Below are 25856 nucleotides of genomic sequence, written 5' to 3'. Positions count from 1 at the left end.
TTTCCGTTTCTGAGGGAAGACACCGCCTCGCCCCGCCTCGCCTACTCGCGTGGGAGGCAGCCAGTCCTCCCGGCGGCCCTTGCGGACTGTGCCGGGTGCTGGGCATTGTGGGAGTGAGGAGGCGGCAGCCAATGCGGCTCACGCTCCGCTGCCAGGCGCGACACGCACCAGGATGAGGGCGGAGAGCACCTCTGCCTCACAATGCCCTGGCTGCAGTTGCCTTGGAGGAGGGAGTTCATGGCTGTAGCACTTCTGTGTGCCTGTTGCTCAGGAAGGCATCCTCCAGGATGGAAAGGCAGGTCATTAAGTTGCTGTTCACAAATAAGGGGTCCTGGGAGAGCGGCTGTGGTGTTGGGGTCAGGTGTGGAACGAATGTGGTATTCTCAGAAACTTCTTTGTTGGATTCCAGAATACCCGCAATTGCAATGAAATGTGCGGAGCGAGAGATGAGCTGGCCCCATTTAGCTTTGCCTGAATGGGAATTAACTGGTGAACGTCATTGCATTCACGCTGCCACTGCGCCATCCTTCGGGCCTGGTCTTTAATGAGACCCGAATCTCAGAGGTTAAGGGGAAGGCTGGGAAATGCAGACAATCTGTTAGTTCTTCATTAGGAAGCCAGGTGGCTGAGGGGCATGTTTGCCGGTGTTCGGTTTGTCATCCTCCTTCAAAATCCAGGGCCCTGTCGGCAGGGGGTAATGGTACTACACTGATCTGGGCCAAAGGAAAACAGTGGTAAACTGCTTTCTCATATGGTTATGAAAACTAGCATTTGCCATGCTGTGGCACATGGGTCTGGCCCTGCAGTTGTTTGCTCTGCCCCTGAACTTCCTGGAGGTGAGCTCAACTGCAGCCTAAAATTTAGGGGCAGAGAAGTTTTGTTTTTTTTTTTTTAAATCCTCTTGGAAAACTGTGGACCTTCCCATAAAAAGGTTATAAGAATAATAGAATTATATATATATACACACAAACACACATATATATGTGTATACACACACCACACACACACACATTTATTTAAAAAGCTTTTTTAGAAATCACTCCTTTACACCTGACCATGACCTGTTGAAGTGGAGATTATTATTGCCCCTGTTTTGCAAATGAGCCCTTGGAAAGGGTCAGAACACCTGCCCCAGGTCTCAGTCACTCAGCCCAATAGGGCATCAGGAACCTTTTAAAATTTTTTAAAAATTGAGAACTAAAAAAATTTTTTGCCTGCATTGTGCATGACCACAGTTTTAAGCTTAAATATTTCTATATAGAGAAATGTATGTAATTTTTATGTATTTACATATATCTAAAATGTGTTTACATATATGTTAGATATATATGTAATTGTAGTCACAGCTTAGCACACAAATATCAGGATTATTACTCATATTCACCCTATCAATGAATAGGCCATTAAGGGACCCCAAGGGGGAAAATTTCCCAGGACTACTTACACCTGAAAATTTCTCAATTTAAACTTTTGGCATCTTTAGCATTAAATATTAAAAACGAATACATTCTTAGTAAAAACAAAAGGCCTTGGCACTTCTAAATATTCAGAAATTTGCAAACCATCATCATCTTTTAAGCCATATCCACCTACTATTACATTCTTAAAGTTCTAAAATTCAAATTTAAATTAACATATTTTTAATTTTTAGTGTGTCAACTTATATTTGAATTTAAAAATTTTAAGAATAGTCACATCTTAATAAAAATTTGAAGTTGGTTTGATAGTCATATTTTTTAAATGTCCATGAAAATAAATATGTAACTACTAATTTCATTTGAAGGTTTGTTTGTGTTTTATCTAAAATCATGGCACATTTGCTACTGTTTGGGAAGCTCTGCTTCTGATGGAGAAATCATGCAAATTGTAGCTCTTTATGTCTATGTCACCAGTGGGTTTCTTTGGTGCAGTGTTGGAGATGTATAATGTATAATATAGCAGGCATTAAACAAAATCATTGGGGTACTTGGCAACATCTGTGTAGTTCTCATAGTCTGTCAGGTCTTCCTAGGATTTTGTGTGGCGATGGGCAAAACTGGTGCTTTGGTGGACATAGGATGTTCTGGGTACATATAATGACCTATGCGCTTAATGGTGATCTTGCCCCAAGACTGAGGACCTGCATTCTTCACTGGGCTTTGTGGAGAAATCTAAGTTCATCCCTGGTTGGTGACCTCCATCTATAAGAACTCACAATAAGAACTGTCATATGAATATTTATTTTCTCTGACCCAAAATGTTACCTTGATTGGTTTAAGAGATGGTAGGAAAATATTCTTCATGTCTTGAACATTGAATTTAAATGCACTTTAGAGTTGTAGCAGTAATTCATTTATTTTATCTTATATATTTAGGCTTTGAGCCTTTTGAACTCAATTAAGCAAATTTATGCACATCATAAGCTAGTTATTAATTTGAACAAAAGGTCCTGATCCTTTTTAAAATAGATTTCAAGTACTAAAGATAAAGTGAGAAAATTTTTATGTATTTATTTAAAAATATGTGGGTACTGAAAATAACACTAAAACAAGCAGGAATTCTTGTGGTTTAGGTGCTAGAAATTCACATTGCCTGGATCCCAGTGTCTTCCCAAACACTGACTTTATTGAGTTATCTTCATCGTTCATATTGGTAGGGGAAGATGGAATCGTCTTACAAGACCCAGGAAAATAAGAGTTTGGGAGATGCCATTTGGGCAACTTGCAAAGAAGAAGGCTCTGATAACTCAATATCTATCTATCTCTCTATCTATCTTTATGTATCTCAACTCAGTCATTTGAAGACCCACAAAACAATCACTGTGACATCTTTTTTTTTTTAAGATTTTATTTATTTATTTGACAGAGAGAGAGAGAGAGATCACAAGTAGGCAGAGAGGCAGGCAGAGAGAGGGGGAAGCAGGCTCCCTGCTGAGCAGAGCCCGATGCGGGGCTTGATCCCAGGACCCTGAGATCATGACCTGAGCTGAAGGCAGAGGCTTAACCCACTGAGCCGCCCAGGCGCCCCATCACTGTGACATTTCTTAATACAGTTTTTAAAAAGCTCTAATGTTGTTTAAATATGTTTACCCATTATAATAGCCACTGTAGTCTTTTGAAAAATACTCCATGATTTGTAATTTGGGAGTGATTATATTTTTTAAATGTATGCATTCAGTCTAGAATAGCTCTCAAAGGATATGCTGCACATATAAATACCAGACTGCAGACAGGGCTTGGATTAATAGACTGTGGAGGGATACTTTTATGGAAAGTTGGAAAGTTTAAGTGCATATTATTATTATTATTCCTAAACTATATTAGTAATAATATCCTATACATGTCCAGCATGCATATGACACTTTACTATTCTACAGAGTGCTGTTGCATAAGTCCTCTTGTTTGTTCCTCGGAGCAAGAAAGCTAGGATATTTTCAAGTGTTGACATTGAAATCCTTTGCTGGAGATAAAATCCTAGTAATGCAGGGGAAAAATGATGCTATAGAAACACAAGCTTTTTTTTTTTTTAACTGTATTTTTGACCAGTGTCATAGCAATTGCTTAGATTGGTTCTGAACATGTTACTCTCCAGGAAGAGACAGTATTTCATCATTTCTTCTGCCTGATAGGAAGAAAAAAAAAAGAGCAAAATATAGGAGTGCTTTTTTTGGAGGAAAAACTGCAAGATTAAGGGATGCACTTCCACTTCACCGCAATTAACAGCAAACCCTTGGGCTCCCTGTTGAGCACTTCTTTATATCCTTCTTGTTTAAAAACACTTTTCTATATCCCTCTTGTGCCAGACATGGTAAAATCTGGAGAATCAAGTAAGCACATAGAGACTGTCAGATGAAACAAACTATTTTGTTCTTATTGTCAATAGTGATTAAATCTAGACTTATATATTATTTATATAATATTTTGGGCTTTCCTGTTTTACCAACAGCAACGTGGGAAGTTAGACACAACAAGCTGCATGCATATTGATAACCAGGCTGGAATAGTGAACCCAGGACTCTGGTTTCCTAGAATCTGTGCTGAGAAATAATTAATAATTAATCATAATGATTATTTCTACAGGATACAACTCTAGGATTAAATGATAATTTTATTTGACTTACATAAAGGGAAATTATTACTGCAGTTACTTTTAAAGAGCTCCCTGGGTTTGCAGGGAGTATCTGAATTAACAGAAAATTGAGCGCCATTACTTATTAATGGGGTCCAGCTGATTTATTGGTGGTATATCTGGCAATTAGCCATTCTGCATAGTGTCTTTTGTTTAGCCATTACTTTTTCACTATTGAGTGCAAGCTCAGAGATGAGCACCTGGAACCAATGGGGAAGTCTACCTGTCAGCCTAATAGGGCCTTGCATCATCTTAATGGTGAGTTATGATCTGTCTTGAAGGATATTTGGACACACTTAATATCTTTTGGATGACAACCATTGGAGGCATAAGTGAATGTACATGTTGTCATTGAATCACTAAAAATCTTTATTCAGTCACTAGATAGCCATTATATTATATGAATCTCTTTGGACAGTTTTTTTTATTTTTAAAAATTATACACTTGCCTTTGGCTTTTGTGGCATTTATGGAATGAATTGCTGTGAGTGAACTGTAGCACAGCAAGTTATGGCCAGTAGTATTTATTTGCAAGAGTCACTTTGGGGTGCCTAATTTGTCCTCAGGAGAAATATCTTTTGCTCAGCCTGCAAAATGTTGTAATAAAAATTGATGATTGATGTTGATTATAAGATTAAATGGCTGGGCCACAGTGGCCAATGTCATAAATCAAAGCAGCCTGAAGTTGCGATTAACCACTAGAGAAGGTTCTAAGTGGGAGTGTTTTTTTAATGAGTCACTATATTTCAAGTCTTTATAGTATTGACTCCTAAAGTTTATTGAAACTGTATTTAAAAAGTCATTCTACAGTGTTTTAAATAAGTTTCTAGTACAGTTTGGTTTTGCTTACCTAAGCATGCAGTAGTGGAAGAAAATAGATGAAAATGTTCTTGTGATACTTATTTGTGGAGCATAACAAATAACATGGAGGACATGGGGAGATGGAGAGGAGAAGGGAGTTGAGGGAAATTGGAAGGGGAGATGAAACATGAGAGACTATGGACTCTGAAAAACAACCTGAGGGTTTTGAAGGGGCGGGGGGTGGGAGGTTGGGGAACCAGGTGATGGGTAATAGGGAGGGCACGTATTGCATGGAACACTGAGTGTGGTGCAAAAACAATGAATACTGTTACGCTGAAAAGAAATTTAAAAAAGTGAAAAAAAATGTTCTTGTGATAGGGAAAACAATTTAAAGTGGTTAGCATAATGTTGATTGTTCAGCAAAAAACTTGATCTTCTCAATCTATATTTATTTTTCTCTTTTTTGTGTCATGAAGAATACTCTTCTTTTTTTAATCATGTTATGTTAGTCACCATCATTAGTTTTTGATGTAGTGTTCCATGATTCACTGCAGTGACACCCAGTGCTCCGTGCAATATGTGCCCTCCTTAATACCCATCACTGGGCTCACCCATCCCCCCACCACCCTCCCCTCTAAAACCCTCAGTTTGATTTCCAGAGTCCATAGTCTCTCCTGTTTGTCTCCCTCTCTGATTCACGCCCTTCATTTTCCCCTTCTTCTAATATCCTCCATACTATTCCTTATGTTCCACAAATAAGTGAAACCATATGATAATTGTCTTTCTCTAATTGACTGATTTCACTTAGTATAATCTCCAGTTTCATCCATGTTGATGCAAATGTTGGGTATTCATCCTTTCTGATGGCTGAGTAGTACTCCATTTTATATATGGCACATCTTCTTTATCTACTTGTCTGTTGAAGGGCATCGCGACTGTGGCCATTGCTGCTATGAACACTGGGGTGCACATGGCCCTTCTTTGCACTACATCTGTATCTTTGTGGTAAATGCCCAGTAGTGCAATTGCTAGGTCACAGAGTAGCTCTATTTTTAACTTTTTGAGTAACCTCCACCCTGTTTTCCAAAGTGGCTGCATCAACTGGCTTTCCCACCAACAGTATAAGAGGGTTTCCCTTTCTCCATAACCTCTCCAAAATTTGTTGTTTCTTGTCAATCTTTGCCAAAGAATGCTCTTTGAACATTGAAACGTAGAATGGACAGTGGTAAAGGTTTGAGGGACTGGAGATGGGAGGTGGTGTTATAATAATACCTCTGGGGTTTTAAAAGGGGTTGTGTTATATTCAGGGTCATAGAAGAACTTCTCTATGAATTTTTAAACTGATGCTCATAATTGCTGAGGAATTATTCTCCTCCCAGCTGTAAATAAGAGAAGTCTGGTAGTCATTGTTGATCTGGACTTCAGAAAGGAATGAGACAATGCTTTTTCTTTCTTTTTTTTTTTTTAAAGATTTTATTTATTTATTTGACAGAGATCACAAGTAGACAGAGAGGCAGGCAGAGAGAGAGAGAGGGAAGCAGGCTCACTGCTGAGCAGAGAGACCGATGTGGGACTCGATCCCAGGACCCTGAGATCAGGACCTGAGCCGAAGGCAGCGGCTTAACCCACTGAGCCATCCAGGCGCCCAACAATGCTTTTTCTTATAGCTTCTGTCAGTTTATATATTCTGAAAACACTTATTTAACCCTTACTGTCTTAGTTTATTTAGCTTCCTACAAAAATGCCACAGACTAGGTGGCTTGTAAACAACTGAAACTTAACTTGCCACAGTTCTAAGAAGCTACGGCACTGGGGTGCCTGGGTGGCTCAGTGGGTTAAGGCCTCTGCCTTCGGCTCAGGTCATGATCTCAGGGTCCTGGGATCGAGCCCCGCATCGGGCTCTCTGCTCGGCGGGGAGCCTGCCTCTCCCTCTCTCTGTGCCTGCCTCTCTGCCTACTTGTGATTTCTGTCTGTCAAATAAATAAAATATTAAAAAAAAAAAAAAGAAGCTACGGCACTGGCATATTTGGTATCTGGTTAGAGTTGTCTTCCTGGTTCGTAGAGGGCTGTCTTGTGTCTTCACAGGGTGAAAGAGGAAAGAGGAAGCTCTCCAGGTCTTTCTTATAAGCGTGCTAATCTTATTCATGAAGAATTTACTGTCGTGACCTAATCACCTTCTAAAAGCCCCATTGTCCTAATACCATCACATTGAGGACTGACTTTCAACATAGGATTTTTTTGGGGGGGCAGATACAACATTCAGTCCATAGCACTTACTGTGTGTGAATCACATAGGATTCAATATGCATGCGATATTCTGTCAAGGAATATGCAGGATGAGTGAGAGATAATGCATAAATAAATATGATATCAAGCAGGGGTTGGCAAATTATGGTCCATGAACCATGTCCATCCTGCCACCTGTTTTTGGAAATAAAATTATTGGAACACAGCCATGCCCATTGATTTATATATTGTTTGTGGTTGTTTTTATGGTAAATGGAAGGATTGAATAACTGCAACAGAAACTGCCTAGCCCTTTATGAGAGTCTGCAGACCTCAATATAGAGCAAAATTGCTGTTAGGAATCATACTCAATATGCTAGAGAAACACGGAACCAATTAATTGTGGTGGTGAGGGGGTACATTTGGGAAGTCTTCAGAAGATGGGAGCAATTGAATTGGACCTTAATGATAAGATGAAAATTCCTAGAAGGCCATAACCCCTTCCCTCTTTTCTTTTTCTTCAAGCTCCAGCCTTTTTATTGTTCTCTATCTCTATCTCTATGTCTATCTCTCTATCATTTTGTTAAAGTTGCCTTTTCAGTATTTCGTAAAGGTTTATTTCTATATGCTTCATATTCTGGTCAACTTGGATATGGAAGTCAGCAAAAGTCTGTGAAGTGTAAGGCCAGGAAGTGGTGTTACTATGAAGCAGGTGGTCAGAAATTCTTCATTTTACTAGGCAGATATCTGGAGAGTACTCCATAGCGGTTTCTGGAAAAATGACCCAAGAGTGTTTTTTACAACCACTCCTTGAATTTACTGTTGGCGCAGAGTTGGGTGCTATTCTTGGCTATGGTAGACCAGTGTGGCTCCAGAATTTCTTGAAATTCCATGTTGTAGTACCTATGACTATTTCAAATTAGTGAATCATTTCATTAAATGTGCTATAACTGCTACTGAAGCCATTATCTCATAATTCTAACCTAGTTCCCTTTAGAGTTTCCTTTCCATTTTTTAACAGAAGCCAAAAGGAAAGGTGACATAGTGGTGGGGGCCTTCATCTCTGTCTTCCCCAGGTACTCTTTTTCCCATTCAGTGGAATAGCATTATAATCTCTCTCAGCAACTGAGAGAGAATTTCCTTCTCCCTTCCATCTTGTCAGGTGCTAGTTGAAATTTTCAGATAATTTAAATACAGTGGTTAAATGTACTCATTAACCACTTCACTGAAGCTCAAAACTCATAAACATGGTTCAGAACACAAACAACTCTCTATTAGAGGGCATATCACTTCCTAGTAACAAATCCAAGCTTAACCAGCACATATAATTCTAAAACACATTCAGAATGAGTTTAAAAGTTTATAAGAACTGGGGCGCCTGGGTGGCTCAGTGGGTTAAGCCTCTGATCTCAGGGTCCTGGGATCAAGCCCCGCATTGGGCTCCCTTCCCCCCCCCCCTCTGCTGCTCTGCCTACTTGTGATTTCTCTCTGTGTCAAATAAATAAATAAAATCTTAAAAAAAGATAATTTAGGGCGCCTGGGTGGCTCAATGGGTTAGGCCACTGCCTTCTGCTCAGGTCATGATCTCACGGTCCTGGGATCGAGTCCCACATCTGGCTCTCTGCTCGGCAGGGAGCCTGCTTCCCTCTCTCTCTCTCTGCCTGCCTCTCTGCCTACTTGTGATCTCTCTCTCTCTCTCTCTCTCTCGCTGTAAATAAATAAATAAATAAAATCTTTAAATAAAAGATAATTTAAATATCTTTTTAAAAAGTTTATAAGAACAAAACTATAAAGTTTCATGCCAATATATTATTATTTATTTCAGATTATACTCTTGCCTTTTTATCACATGCTTTCAGGGATTGAATCCAAAGCAGTGAACAGTGGGGTAATTTATTGGAATCTGGAAAGATTATAAATAAGAAGGTCTCAGTAGGAAGGGTTTTGATGCCCTTAAGTTGCCATTTTGGCTTGTTATTTCCTCATATCTAGGTCTTATTTAGAATCCCAAATATTAGCAGAGTAAAAATTCTATTGCTCCGTGGTTCCTGAATTAAATAAGTGAAAGCCACTAGAAAAACCTCAGTGGTTCTATAACTCTACAAAAATAGAAGTTATGTCAGTTGAGAAAACCTAAGCAACAAAGCCTTTCTTTTCTTAGAACTAAACCACCAGTCAGTCTGGCAACTGCATATTCCACAAGAAATAAACACATTGATCTTTTATTGTTGAGAACAAGGAAGAAATCCTAGACTGCTGCAAACAGCTTTTCTCCTTCACCAAATGAGTATGCCATGTAGGTTAATCTGCTCAGCATATATGAATACCAGCTTTGTGCAGGGGCTACACTGGGCAATGTGAAGATGGGAAGGTAAGTCCTAGGTTAGTCCTGAAGAAGTTTTCTTAGTACATGGCTTTGCTCTGTGTGGTTCCTCATGAACCTAGGGAAAGTGAGAGGAAGCTCTTGGTAGTTGAATCAGTAGACCTTCTCTCTCGTGAAGAGCAAGTCAAGTGTAATTTGGTGGCTTCAGTCTTAAGGAAATGGGACTGTCAGAATCATCATGACATTGGCCTGAGCAACTAACTGAGCTAGGCTTTGATTTAGCTTTGCACATCTTTTCTTCCAGTGCACTAATTGTTCACTATGATTCATACAGTGTTCTGACAAGATGGCAAATGGAAAATGTGGAAAGTAATTAAAATAAGTATGTGGTTTACATTATCATAATCTGTTGCCCTGAACTGAATGCCATTATCAGGGGGAACAGGGAGAAAGGCTGCATTCAGGCTTAGAGAACTAATAGTTTCTGGGTTTGTCTTTATAACAAAAATTCAACTCAAGGAAATGAACTGAAGAGAGACTTGGAGCTTACTATCATAGTTCTCAGAAGTTGAAATAAGAATTCTGTATCATGGGTTAAGGTCAGGTTTTCTAGGGTGTTATCCATATATATAAATTGATTAGGAGGGCTATGATTAAATTTACACATGTTTTGCATATGATAATGTAAATTTTGGCTATTAACTGAACTAACATTAGAATGTTGGTCTTGTAAATATTCCTTATAAATACAACTACACAACTCTAAAATTATTTCCTATAGAAAAATTATTTGGGAAATCAAATATTTGCCCATTTAGAAAGTTTGAAAAGTACTTTATTACAAACAGCTTACATGTATTATTATAAGTATAATGATGCTTACTATGGATATTTTAGAAAACAGCCAACTGTACAGAAAAGAAATTTCTTTGCATTCCCATTAGGCTGAACTAATCTGTGTAAATCTGGCCTTTTATTTTTTAAAAAATAATGTGTATGTATGTGTTGTATGTTTACATAATTAATTTTACATTTTACAGTGTTCTGTATCATGATTTTCTTCACTTACCATTTCATTGAAACTTCTAGAAAAGTTTATTTTAGTGACTACGTAATATTTGATTTTGGGTCTGTGCTGTAACTTATCAACCTATTTATCAACCTGTATATAGATACATGGGGTTGCCCATGTTTTTGGTTCATAAACATTTGCACCTTATTGAATTTTCTTACTTGGATTCCTTAAAGCAGAATTTCTGGAACAAAAGGTTTGATGCCATCTTAAAATATTACTTTAGTATAAACAGACAAATGTGTTGAATTGAAGTGGATCTCATTTTTAGGGTCAGAGTATTATTTTTGGATTATTTTTCTTCTGTTCTCATTTGTTTTTCATGGTTCTAGAGTTCTTTGGACTTTAGAACTATGAAGGCCAAGATTCAAATTCTAGCTTGGTTGCTTATTAGCTACTTGATATTGATCAAATGGCTTAGCTCCCCTAGCTAGTATTCTCAAATACAAAATGGGTCAGTAGTAGGTTTTCTGTGAGGATTGAGTTCCTGTCTCTTGCTAGAGGCTCAAGAAATGTTCTTTACCTTTTCAAGGTGTGTATAGAGTTAATAAAGATGTGAACATCAGTTGGATGATGAGGACAACAAAAATGCTTGTAGAGTCATATTTTGAGATATCTGCTTCACATCACTTAAAATTTACTTTAATATGAATATTTACAATAGACAGGGATCAAAACCATATATCATTCAGGGGCACCTTGGTGGCTGTTGGTTATGTGACCAACTCTAGATTTTGGCTTAGGTCATGCATGATCTTTGGGTCGTAAGATAGATCCCCATGCTTGACTCCATGCTGAGCGTGGAGCCTGCTTAGGATTCTCTCTCTCCCTCTGCCCCTCCCTCCCACTCTCTCTTTATCTAAGAACTTAGGTGTTGTGCTGTGCTGTGCTGTGCTGGCAGAATTGTTGGAAATCTGCCCTTTGAATTTTAGGAAAGCATCCATAGGAAGGTACCATACCTTGGAACTCGCCTCAAGGTGACCCACAGGGAGGCTGAGGAAAGCCATTCATGGACATATATGTTGCTACTGAAGCTGCCTGAAGGGGTGCTGGGGAAGGCTTTTGGCCACTGGGGACTGCCAGATGCTGTACACCTTGGGAACTGGGTGCTGGAGAAGCTGCTTATGTCGTAGGAGTAGATGCTAGTGAGGCCGTGTATGCTGTAGGACCTTTATGAGAGGAGCGCACCAGACTAGAATAGGAATCCCTTCCTTCTCCACTGTGCCTCCAGAACCATCAAGTGACTAAGCCTGTTACGCCAACTGACAAAGGAGAAATATTTACAGATCTCAGTATCATATGGGAGGCAATAATGTGTCTATCTGCTCCTCAGGGACAGCACATTGATAATTGCTACAGTATAGTCCTTTGGTTACTCTGCTCCCATATACACTCTTCTGTACACATTTGAACTTCTGTACAACAGTGAACAAATCCTTCTTACAAGTGAAGAAGATCTTATCCTTTTCCCAAAATGAGGGGACACACGGTCCCAACAGTCATTATATCTATCATTGACTATATTCATTACTCATCAAATTCTATCAAAGAAGAAAAAAAATTCTATCAAATACCCACAGAATATTTTGTTACTTACAAAGGAAATCGTAAAGTTAACCTCCAACAACTCGTATATAAAATGAAGATGAAAGAAGGTAGAAGAAGAAAATTGTTAGGATATATAAATATACACATACATATGGCAAGCAAAGAGAAAATATGCAAAGCTACTTTAAATCTTGTTTCTCTAAATGGTGATAAGCCTATAATTGATATCAGTGGCTTCCTTTTTCTACTACAGTTATTATATTTCCTCTTCCTTCCTCTTAGAACCTCAGGTGGTTGGGGTTCTTTATCTGGTGGAGTAACGCACGCCTTCCTGAAGACTGACTCCTCAGTTATCCTGCATTTTGTTTGGTTGCTGTAGTTTTACATTAAGCTTTACTATTGTTCTTGAACATATGGAGAGACACTGTAAAGAATCTCCTGTTCCAGAAAGAGTTCTTTTTGCCCTCATTTGTAGCAACAACCTAATTCTCCCTTGGTGATTGGCATCAATCACTCCAGTCAGAAGAGTAATCTTTTCTTTCTTTCTTTCTTTTTTTTTCCTGTTGTTGGTTTAGTGTCACAGACCTAAAATGACCAATCTCATTTTCCAATTCAGTGAAATCATTGTTGTGCCCTCTGCTTGAAGCATTGCCTCCTTGTGAACTAAGACCTCCAAACTAGCAGAGCTCAAGTTGCCAGGACAAGAAGCAACAATTTGGGGAGTGATTTATTAGCTATAATAATAAGTGGAGCCCCTCCCCTGTGTAGGGTACTAACTAGTGTTATAAATGAGTCTTCAGTAAATTACTCCACCTTTCAATAGCCAGTTTATTTTATGGGTATAAGCCCATTGCTGCACTTTGCTGTGGAATAAGTTCATTGGTCAGAAGCAACAATATGGAAAATGCTGTGGCCATGTATAACGTATTCTGTGTGTTTATGGATCGTGGTGCTCCACTGCCACCTTCCCACTTCAACAGTACAGGCAAGTCCATATTCAGAATAGATGTCTCTTGCAGTGATGATGAATTTATGCTCTATCCATTTTGGATGGAGTTCGGTGTAATCAGCCTGCCACCTGGTAGTGGTCTGTACTCCTGGAAAATGGTGCCTTAACTGGGGGTCAGTGCTAATCTCAACTCTTTTTCTTTTTTTTTTTTAAGATTTTATTTATTTATTTGTCAGAGAGAGAGAGCGAGGGCGAGCACAGGCAGACAGAGTGGCAGGCAGAGACAGAGAGAGAAGCAGGCTCCCTGCCAAAGAAGGAGCCCGATGTGGGACTTGATCCCAGGACACCGGGATCATGACCTGAGCCGAAGGCAGCCGCTTAACCAACTGAGCCACCCAGGTGTCCTGCTAATCTCAACTCTTGACAGATTAATCACATTTAGCCTTTTCATTTCTAGGGAAAGTCCCTTGTTGTTGAGCATATGCATAGCCCTCATAGTCACTTTGTTCATGGTCCCAGTGAGAAAGCCCTGGGGTAACTGGGGAAAAAGAATGACTGGCATCATTTTGCCATCTGATTACTAAGAGCTTCCTCTGTAGTGGATAAGTATGGGGATTCTTGTGGAACACAAATATCTTTCTCAGTCACCAGTGTCATCGGAAGCCAAGGGTTGAGAGACAGAAGGCAATGCAGCTAGAGTTGTGTTAAAGTCTGAGTGACTTGTTAATACAGCTTGTTGAATAGAACAGTACTAACCAATACCAGGGAAGGACTGCAATTGCATGGATAATAGCAAAGATCATCACAAATGCTAGCCATCAAAAATGGAACTCAAACAATTCTATCCCACTTTATCTTAGCCATTGGAGTAACCAAGGAAGAACAACACTGTCATGGACTGGTTAAAATGGTGCTTTTCTTACATAGAGAAGAGACAGAGCAAGATTAGCTCTGGTAGTGTGCTCCTCATGGCTAGGGGCTGCCCCAGCAGCCAGTGAGGGCGAGTGTCTTATATGCACCTCTATCATGCCTTAGCAGAAGGATTTCTTACCCAACACCATGGAGTCTGAAATACTGAAAGCTAGGGCCATGCCTTTCGGCTGTTGATGCACATACTTTTTTTTTTTTTTTTTTTTTTAAAGCTTAATGTATTTTAGTAGCAAACTTATGGGAACAGCATGGAAGAGAGACAACATTAAAAACATGTATTTGGATATAGGACAACTCAGAACACTATAGTGAATGGGTGGATCTGCTGTATGATAAAAATGCTACAAACACCATTTAGTTGCCGTCAATAAGAAATGTACTTGTTTAAAAAAAAATCCATATGCTGGCATTGTCCAGAAAAATTTAACAAGTTTATTTATAATTGTTATAAAGTTGAACTGCTGAAATGTGTTCGCTGAAACATTTTGTCTTGCATTAATGTTTTATGTCCCTGCTTTCATATTAAAAATTCTCACACAAATAAAAATGGAAAAACTGCCAATACCTGATTTCTGTCCCCTGTTTTCCCACTTGCAATCATATACTTAGGTACCTTTTGACCCCATGAGAAAAAAATATCTAACATTCAGAACTACCAATAAAAGGAGGAAGAGAAAAATTTTTTCTTTTTTTTTTAAAGAATGGAATGTTTTCCATCATAGTGGATTCTTAAGCATGTCCTCCACATATACAATGCGCTAGCTGGATGTCTTTTGGCATAATTGTGACACATTTGACGTGGATAGCTTACAGGTTGGTGTCTTCAAAGAAGCCCACCAGATAGGCCTCAGTTGCCTCCTGAGAAGCCCACCAGATAGGCCTCAGTTGCCTCCTGAAAAGCACCAGTAGCTGCACTCTGGAAGTGTAGATCTGTTCTGAAGTCCTGAGCAATTTCTCACACCAGACACTGGAAAGGAAGTTTTTGGATCAGAAGTTCTGTGGACTTCTGATAACGTCTAATTTCACAGAGCGCCACGTATCAGGCCTGTTAACGATGAGGTTTCTTCACCCCTCCAGCAGAGGGCGCACTCTTGCGAGCGGCTTTTGTAGCCAGTTGCTTCCTTGTTGCCTTACCACCGGTTGATTTGCGGGCTGTCTGCTTTGTAGGAGCGACGGTACAGAAACCTCCATACCTACCTCCCTTCTCCTTTGGCTGGAACTTGGCAAGCTAGAGGTGGTGCTGGCGTTGGCGAGCAACAGCGGCGCAGCGCCGGCTGTGAACATAATTCTTGATGCACACACTTAAGGAGAACAAAGAAGCAGACATAGAGCCTAAAACAGGGAAAGATAATACCACGTAAGGCAGTAAGCCCAGCACAGGCTGCATGAGCTCTTTGTCTCTTGAGAAGGGCATGTTCAAGACCTAAGGCCCATTCTAACTTGGCTAAGTAGAGGTCAAAAGACTGTGCTCATGAGACTGCCTTTCCAAGAACAACATTTTAATACCTTCCAAACTTGCTTCATTTTGGTTTATGATAGGTAGATTGCTACTGCACATGCTTAACCTATGACTAGATGGCAATCAGTTCATCATTGGAGGGTCAGGACTCATGCTCACCTGCTGTCCTATGGTTAGGAATTTTCAGTCTATCAGTGCCGAGTAGCAACCCAAAAGATTTTTCTCAAAAGGATAATAGTTATCTACAGCAAAGGGCATATATATTTTTATAATCCTATTGGCCTGCATTGTGAGTCCCCTGTTGGTACTTACTTGCCAGAGGTTCTAACCAACATCCCTATTTGCCTCAGAGATTTCAATTGTCATTGGATTTGCTTTGCTGGATAATAAAGTTCAAGTGGTAGAGAGACTTGTGCTGCAGCTTGAACCTCTGCAGTGCCTTTTCTTGTTCTGGCCCCACTTGAAATTGGTAGACTTGTGTGTGGCTCTCTAGAGGAGAGCCACTAAAATGTGGTGGTATATGTTGCTTCCAAAATTAAAGAAAGTCCTCTCGATCATTGTGCCTTTTATCTGGTGGTAGGTGGTATGAAGTGCAAGAGCTTATTTTTAATCTTGGAGGAAATATCTCAACTTGTTCCAGACTGTTAAACCCCTAAAAACTTCACTGAGGTGGTGGTGTTGGGGTTCTTAAATTTTCCAGGGTTTATTGTCCATATGTCTTACTAAGACATTAAATACTTGCTCCTTCCTGCTCATTAGATCCCATCAGCATAATCTTGTCAGTGTAGTGTGAAGTTAGTGGGACATCAAGGCAAACAAGATCTTTATGTATTTTATTATGGCACAGAGCAAGAAAATTTATTAGGTATTTCCTTTTTTCCAGTGTGCAGACACTCCAGCAAATAGCTATACATCTTTTGGGGAAGATTTGGAGGAATTTATAGTGAGAAATTGTGGTCTCTTTTGAGGTAAATTTCATCACAAATTTAAATAGCTAGGAAATATAGTTTCCCTGAAGCAAGACTGTGAAGGTATACTGTCTTCCCTTTGAAGTAAAACCATGTCTTTTTTTTAATTTTTAATTTTTAATTTTTTTATAAACATATAATGTATTTTTATCCCCAGGGGTACAGGTCTGTGAATCGCCAGGTTTACACACTTCACAGCACTCACCATAGCACATACCCTCCCCAATGTCCATAACCCCATTCCCCCTCTTCCAACCCCCCCCCCAGCAACCCTCAGTTTGTTTTGTGAGATTAAGAGTCAAATATTTTATTTATTTGACAGAGAGGAATCACAACTAGTCAGAGAGAGAGGAGGAAGCAGGCTCCCTGTGGAGCAGAGAGCCCGATGTAGGGCTCGATCCCAGGACCTTGGGATCATAACCTGAGCCGAAGGCAGAGGCTTTAACCCACTGAGCCACCCAGGTGCCCCTGAAGTAAAACCGTTTCTGATGGTCTTTGCCAATTATTATGGAAAGGCATTACATACCACATGACAGACTATTTATTTTAGTAAAGATACCACATCTAGGTCAGCAACTACATTTATAGTCACTACTTGATTAAGACTGTGATAATCCACAGTCATTCTCCAAATCTATCTGATTTCTGCACAGGCCACATTGGCGAATTAAATGGGTGTTGTGATATGTACCACCATCACTTCTCTCAAGACTTTAATGGTGGCATTAATCTTTGAAACTCCCCCAGGGTTACTGTCTTGGTAGGGAGGGGAAGTTCCAATAATTTTCACCCCACAGACATACTTCCATTTGTCAAATGTGTCTATTCCAGTTACACATTTAGAAATTGAGGAGTAACTGCAAGGTAGGTCCATGGACCAGATGGACCCAATGTAATTTGAAATTTATGTAAGACTCCATCTATCATATATGCACTATGAGCCCCACATATAGCTTATGGTAATGTTGTTGGTTTCTTAGAAATTAGTGTCATTTCAGAGACAGTGTTTAGTAATTTTTGAAAGATTTTGGTATTTCCTTTTTTCACTCTTTAGACATTGTAGTAAATGGCCACGGTCTTTTGGGGAAAACTTGGAATATTTATAGTGAGGGCTCATGGTCTCTTCTGAGGCAAATTGCATCACAAGCTTAAATAGCTAGGAAATATATAAGGATTAACATCTTTATCTAAAACTCAGTTTTACTGATTAATTTATCAAGTGTGGTGAACATTTCCTCAAAAGACACAGCAACAGGAGAAAACATTTGCTTGACTTTTCCAGTTGAAATTAAAGTCTGGGCCATTTCAAGGGCATCATCATTTAAACCCTGGTTCTTTGCAGACTTGCAGAATAATATTTATAATGACCCAGACCTGATATTGGAAACAATAAAATGAAAGCCAAAAGAATCATTCTCTTACAGATCAGAAAGCAGCTGATTATTATGACAAAGGTCTTTGCAGCCAGCAAAGGTCATCTTGTCACCTTTGTTCTAGCTGCAAATCCTTTTCAACGAGTTGCCTTTGGAAAGTTACTTAGGGCAATAGACCAAACATGTGCTTCCTGACTATCTGAAAAGATGAAGCAGTAGTGAGCCTAGATATTTTAAATATAAAAGCTGACCAATTTAAGGTGAGCAAAATTCTCCACAGTGTTGCAAATGACATACTAGATAAAGGGTTAGTATCCAAAATCTATTAAAAAAATTATCAAATTTAGTGCCTCAAAAACAATTAATCTAGGTAAGAAATGGGCAGAAGAAAAGATTTATTTCAAGGGAGACATTCATATTGTTAACAGACACATGAAAAGATACTCAACGTCACTCATTATCAGGGAGATATAAATCAAAACCACAATGAGGTATCACCTCACACATGTCAGGATGGCTAAAATTAACAACACAAGGAACAATAAGTGTTGGCAAGGATGCAGAGAAAAGGGAACCCTCTTACCCTATTTGTGGGAATGTAAATTGGTGCAGCTACTCTGGAGAATAGTGTGGAGGTTCCTCAAAAAACTTAAAATAGAACAATTCCACCAGTAGATATTTACACAAAGGGTACAAAAATACATATTTGAAGGGGTACATGCACTCTGATGTTTATAGCAGCATTATTCAATAGTAACCAAACTATGGAGAGAGTTCAAATGTCCATCAAATGATGAATGGATAAAGATGATGTGATACATACACAATGGAATATTACTCAGACATCAAAAAGAATGAAATCTCCCCATCTGCAATGACATGGATGGAGCTAAAGTGTATTATGCTAAGTGAAATAAGTCAGAGAAAGACTAGTTTAGTCAGAGAAAGACTAACTGAACTAAATCAGAGAAATATAACATACGATCTCACTTATATGTGGAATTTAAGAAAGAAAACAGAACATATGGGAAGGGTTTTGGGAAAGGGAGAGAAAGAAAGAAACCATAAGAGACTCCTAATGATAGAGAACAAACTGAGGGTTGATAGAAGGAGGTGGATGAGGGGGATGGGCTGGATGGGTGAGGGTATTGAGGGCATTTGTTGTGATGAGCACTGCGTATTGTACGTAAGTGATGAATCTGAATTCTACTCCAGAAACCAATATTGCACTGTATGCTAACTAAGTAAAATTTTAGTTTAAAAAAGGAAAAAAGTGACCAAGTATGAGCAAGATGTTCCACAGTGTTGCCAAGTTATCAAAAAACTCAAATCCACACTTGATCCCTAAAGCCTAGTTGAAAACTGTATATTCATTTTTTCACCCCATTGCCTATTTTATTGGTTCTGCAAATTACATCAGCAGAGCTTGAGGGTCATCCTTCTCTTTCTGATTGTATACTGTTACTGTTAATGAGCAAGGACATAAGAATATGGCTCAAAGCAGGTGAGAAGCAAAGAGTTTTGGAGAACCCACAAACTGGAAAACTTGACAAATAATTGACAGCTTAGCAAACTCTGCATGTGCTGTCCAGAAAAAGTCTGCTTCCCCAAGTACAGAGGCACAGCATTACTTTCCTGGGAGGAAAAGTGACTTTTGAAATTATGTGGTAGAAGATTTCCCAGTTCAGATTGGACTGCCCATTTGACGGAATAACTTTTTAAAAGTCTCATTTGGAATCTTTATTGCTAAAGTTCATTTGTCTAAATTCTCTTTTAAGAATATTCTCGTTTCTCGTTCTAGATATTTTAAAATCTCCTTTTCTCTGATTTAATAGTAGATGCTAATACTGATATTTCACCTGATTAAATCTTAGATTTGGTTTGCTTTTTAAAACTGCTTTCATGTATTTAAAAATAGTAAATATTGGTGATGTTACATTACTGGAACTTTTTTTTCCTTCCAGTCTTCATCTCTGACCACTGTCACCAATTACAAAATAGGAAATGAACAAAAAACAAGACTAGGAGAATGAATTCTATGACATACCTGACATACCATGTGCAGGATGTCATACTTTAAAAATACATTTACATTTTTAAGAGCCAGGATCACATTAGAATATTATGGGATATAGCTTTAGTAATCAGCTTCTATTGATTTTGAAAATGATAATCATTGAGACAATTTTTTATACATAATTTTTTTCTTAATCTTTTCCAGATAAATGTCTATATAATCTATAATCTATATATAACTTTCAAATAATTCTATGTATTGGTGCATTCGTTTCAAAATCATATATTCAACAGCTTTGGACCTATGCTCAATAATATTCTTAAGAAATTTGTTTCTTTGGCTTAGTACTGTTAATGGTCATTTGACTTTTGGGGGTAGAGGGAGGCATTTAATAATATAAATGATCAACTTGCTACACACTTATAGAAATGCCTTAATATTCAGAATTTAAGGCATTTCAAAATGTCATTTACCTACTTCACGAGGAATCGGGATTTATTTTGGGGAAAAGAGAGAATCATCTTCAGGTGATAAGTGGTAAAACACTAATGGGAGGAGAGCCCAAGATACACATAGGCATTCATAGACAATCTTTCAGTTACATTGAATAGGTCTTGGTCTCTAAGTTCAAGCAAATGGAAACTTAAGTGAAGAAGGAACTGAACAGGTGAGCTGTTAGTTGGAGAACACTTAGACAAATATCTTGATCTCTGAGGTAGAAAACAGCAGATTTTGCACATGGTAGAATATAACCAGTATATATTTTCTAAGAGAATAAAACATTGGCTAGCTGTTAGAGGTACTTTCAATTAGGTTGAATCACATGAAATTAGTGATATTGGAAATTTTTTTTAACATTTTAATTTTTTATTTGTTTCTTATATTTTTATAAACATATAATGTATTTTTATCCCCAGGGGTAAAGGTCTGTGAATCGCCATACTTTACACACTTTACACACTTCACAGCACTCACCATAGGACATACCCTCCCCAATGTCCATAACCCCCTCCCCCTCTCTTAGCAAACTCAACACCCAAAGAACAAACAATCCAATCAAGAAATGGGCAGAGGACATGAACAGACATTTCTGCAAAGAAGACATCCAGATGGCCAACAGACACATGAAAAAGTGCTCCACATCACTTGGCATCAGGGAAATACAAATCAAAACCACAATGAGATATCACCTCACACCAGTCAGAATGGCTAAAATTAACAAGTCAGGAAATGACAGATGCTGGCGAGGATGCGGAGAAAGGGGAACCCTCCTCCACTGTTGGTGGGAATGCAAGCTGGTGCAACCACTCTGGAAAACAGCATGGAGGTTCCTCAAAAAGTTGAAAATAGAACTACCCTATGACCCAGCAATCACACTACTGGGTATTTACCCTAAAGATACAAACGTAGTGATCCGAAGGGGCACGTGCACCCGAATGTTTATAGCAGCAATGTCTACAATAGCCAAACTATGAAAAATTTTTGTCTTAATAAAATTCAGCCTACTGACTACTGTGTTTTGATATTAACAAAGCATTTTTTTTAAAAAGCTTTCCAAGAATGAGATGATGAACTCTAACCCAAGTTAGCTCCTTCAGCCCTAGTATATGGTTAATGGCTCAGTGTTACCTTAACTGGTGTGTCTTGTTGAGTGCTAATATAAAGGGTTCTAACTTTGGCTCCAACATGTCCAGTGTTTTCATCAGTGTCTTAGCTATAGCTAAACAAAGCAGACTTACTAAATTTAGAGGGAGCGTGAATTAAGAAGTATAACTAATGCTGAGTTTAGACCACAAATGACCTCAACTAACTGAATCTCAAGACTGATTCAAAAATTAAGTAAATAGCAATGGAGAGAGTTTCCGAAATTGAGATTTATTTAATTCACTGGCTCTTATTGAATCCCTACCATGTACTGGACACTGTTCAGGTTCTGGCTTTACAGTGATGAACAATTCTGTTAGGGTCCTGCTTTGAAGCTTGGGCTAAAAAAAGTTAAAGACCTAACTACTCCTCACCAAAATGGGAATGGAGAAGAAAGATCCTCAGTACAGCAGGTTCTTGGGAAAAAATCTGGAGGCTTTGATCATTAGGACCTTCAATGTCACAAATTTTCTGAATGTGTTAGGAATTGTACTAAAATGGTTAAGAAAAAGAACTTGTGAACTCTTAAGATTTGTTGTCATAAATGCAGTGTTCAGCTCTTTAGGAAGTTATTTGCCCATAGTTTTCTGGGCCTTTGAGACAACCACAAGGGCCATTCAGGGTTGGTGTGGTGTGGTGTGGGGTGGGGTGGGGTGGGGTGGGGTGGGTGGGAGGGATAACATTATAAAAGGGTTGCTGTTGATAAACTAGAGTGTACCTAGACAAGGGGAATTAGGACATCAGTGGATCTGGAAGTCATGTATTTTAAGAAATAACTGAAGGAACTATAGAAAAACACATACTAGTGGGAGACATGCTAATTGCCTTCAAATATCTGAAGAGCTGACAAGTAGACAGGGAAGGAGCTTATTCTTTGTTGCTTCACTTAGCAGAAATGACATACAGCAATGAAAATTTCAGGAAGAAAAACTTTTATTCGGTATCATAATGATACTTCTCAGATATAGAAGCTGTCCATTACTGGGGCACATGGTGCTTGAGGTAGTGAGCTTTCTGTCTTTGGAAATATTTAACCAGAGACTGGTTGATTTCTTAGCCAGGGCCAGTAAGACAGCATTCATGTATTGAATAAGAGATAGGAGGAGGTGTCTTGGTAGTGTATTTTCACCTCCATACCTGTGATTCTTGTGGTGTAATTTACATGTGTTTATGTGGAGATGTGGGTACTGTATAGGTTTTTTTTTTTGTTTTTTGTTTTTTTTTTTTTAATCCCCAAAGGAAAAAAGACCATCTAAGCTGGATTTAGTGGTAGGTTACCTCCAAATTTTTGGGACCCATCTGAGAGTTGGAGAGTCATTACAAATTAGATAGAGAAATGCTAGGAAGGAGTGAGGAGTGGGCCATGAGACTATTCCAACTGATTTTATGTCTATGACCATAACTGGGTACAGGCAAGCCTTCAGTAGAAGAAGGTGAGATTTTATTCCAGTTACCAATCCTAGACTCTGGGGGTGGGGGTGGAGTGCTGGTTGGGACTGTTGGTTGCATATATAGAAACCCCAACTCAGATTGCCTTAAACTAAAGAGATTTACTGACTCATATAAGTAAAAAGTCCAGGGGTTGATCTGACTTTAGGCATGACTTAATCCAGATGCTCCAGCCATCTGTCTCCCTTCTTCCCTTCTTTTGTTTTCCTCTGTGGGCTTACATCTGCCATCTAGAAGGTACCTGAAAGGGTAGATATCTAACAAAGATTTGCTGAATGCATACATGAATAAACCTGCCTGCTTGGCAACCCCAGTTAAAGGTCCCATAGCCAAAGTTCCAGATGGACTTAAGTTTGGCCGGACTTACACATTTGCTCTACTTTAAACCAATTGCTAGCGATGGGGAGGGGGAACACACTGATTGATTGGGCCATTAGGCTGGACTGACTAGACCTGAGAGTTAGCAATATCTGGTTGCATTTTATTCTCTGTCTTTTCTGTAGGCTCATTAAGGGGAAAGAGAAGGCCCTCTTTTTTTTTTATATCCCCATGGAGACTAGTACTAAGTGCATTGTTTTTAGTCAGCAAGTGTTTATTCTTTTTCTTTAATCCATAATGGCTCTTAATAAGCAAAGCGACTGAAATAACTGAATTGTGGCATCTTTTTTGAAAACTGTGCAATAAAAGATTTGAATGAATTCAGAATTTGATAGATTGCTTCCAAATAATTTTCATATGCATGAATATAAGTGGCAAATAGGAATTCTGAATTCATTCTATTCACTAGCTTTTTCCATGTAATTAAAAGATTAAAATTGAATGACTGTTTCCTTCAAGAGGAATAATTTTCATGGAAAAGCTTTATCTTTCCATTGAGGGTATCTGACTTCTATCTCTGGAACAAAATTAAGGAATGATTAATTTTTTTTATATTTTCACACAATTTTTAGCTTCTTTATAGGAGTAGGGCTGGGCTCTGTGGATACTAGAAAGTGGTACAGAAAATGAACTTGAGCAAATAAAGAGAACTTGGCAAGTAGGATTATTTTTAAATGTTTTATGGAGCCAGCCATCCTGGCCTCGGGCCACCCCGCCCGCTTCTGCTGCTGGAAAGTGGAGTCAGTGGGTTCTTCTTTTAAACCTGTGAGAAGCTGAATGAACACTGGAATGCTTCAGTGATTTGGACTGCAAGAATATGATGGGAAATATCCTGATACAGTGTTTAGGGGACTATGTTTTTCTAAGAGCAGAAGGAAATGATTCTTTTCCCTCAGAGAATGCTTCCATTTTATATTTGAAATGGCCTTGCAATGAAGCAACAGAACTACAGTCTGTGTGGATTCTTTTTCCTTCCAGTCTAATTTAACAGAAAACAGAAATATACTCATGTTTGGTGGAAATTAAGTATATTTGCAGTATATTTATTCTACCTGGTCACTCTTTAGGTTTTTTTTTTTTTTTTTAAGATCTTATTTATCTGAGTGAGAGACAAAGACAGAGATAGTGACAGAAAGCACCAGCGGGGAAGAGAGGGAGAAACAGGCTCCCCACTGAGCAGGGAGCCAGACTTGGGATTCCATCCCAGAACCCTGGAATCATGACCTGAGCTGAAGGCAGATGCTTAACTAAGTGAACCACCCAAGTGCCCCAACTCTTTAGTTTTTTAGTCATGTTCTTGCCATGTCATTATTATAGTATTCTCTGATACTGTAAGATACATGATGTTAGAAAAAAACAAACCGTGAGACTGACACCTCTAATGAAAACAGGCCTGTCATTATTTTATAGGCAAAGCTGGTGTTGGAGTAAGAATCAACAGAGACTACATTGATAAATACAACTCTAGTATTCAAAATGAGCAGATATTAAACATCATTTTACTTGTGTATATATTTATCTTTTGTTGAATCTTGTCTTTCTCTGTCAGCTTCTCATAATTGAGATCAGATAACTATTGGAGGGAATGAAAATGAGGATAACATTTTACTGCTGTGTAACCAGAACATGTTGAGAGAGTTTTATGACTGTACTTTATTTGTATTCTCTATTTATATGATGGCTACAGATGTTACCATTATTTTCACCTATTAAGGCAGATGACATTTGTGGTGGAACACATGTATGTAAATAACTACTTGCAAATACTGTGTTTTATAGCTAGATGGAAAAGTCTACTTAATTGGTCTAAGTATCTTATAATTTTCTGTTCAAAAGTCCAATTATCTAAAGAATATCAGAAGCACTACTACCAAAAGAACTGAACAGGTTAAAGGCATGACTAACGGTTTGACAAATAATCTTACCTTAAGGAGCAGAGAAGTCTGTCGAGGAGATTGACTGAGCGGATTGCTTGTTCCAGCCTTCCACTTTTATGTTTGTAGTGTTTTGTAAGGGCTGTCAAACGACACTTTCCACTTGAGGAAATCATAGCTTAGTGCCTTCTGAATCTCTACAATAACCACTTGGGTATTCAAATACTTTTCTAGCTGGGTTTTAAGCTATAAGTGCAATAGGTGGAAAAGGGCAAATGGAACATTTTATAAACTTGAACATTTGTTTTTAGCTTCTCTCTGAGAATTTTTATTGCAATTCTGAACATTAGATGCATTATGGTTAAATTTTAGTAAATAGAAAACATTCCTTTGAACCATTATTCAATTTTTGAATCGTTCAGATACCCACCTTTCTCATATAGGCCAAAACTAACACATTACCATTTGAAACTTCAGTGATCTCCTACTAAATTGTGCTAAACAATGAAAATTTAGTCAATATTCTTTAGCATTCCTCTTGCTTAGTATAGCATTCCTCTTGCTTAGTAACTTTATTCATTTGTGGCTTTCTAATGTCAACCTGATGGATTTTGCATAATTTGAGTGCCTATGCATCTTTTAGAAGGAAGGCTTGTTTTCCAGAATGTATTAATATTGATTGTCACTACATTGTGTCTAGAGATATTAATGTGCACTCTTAGAATTTCACCCAGTTTC

The 25856-nt window shown here is 38.5% G+C and overlaps 1 pseudogene; it reads right to left on the bottom strand.

Annotated features, from left to right (window-relative positions):
• Positions 1-235: 235 nt before the first annotated feature.
• Positions 236-15370, bottom strand: LOC123940711 (annotated as a pseudogene).
• Positions 15371-25856: the final 10486 nt, after the last annotated feature.

Source organism: Meles meles, chromosome 4, assembly GCF_922984935.1.
Source record: "Meles meles chromosome 4, mMelMel3.1 paternal haplotype, whole genome shotgun sequence".
Taxonomy (NCBI): Eukaryota; Metazoa; Chordata; class Mammalia; order Carnivora; family Mustelidae; genus Meles; species Meles meles.
This window is presented reverse-complemented; position numbering and strand designations above follow the sequence as displayed.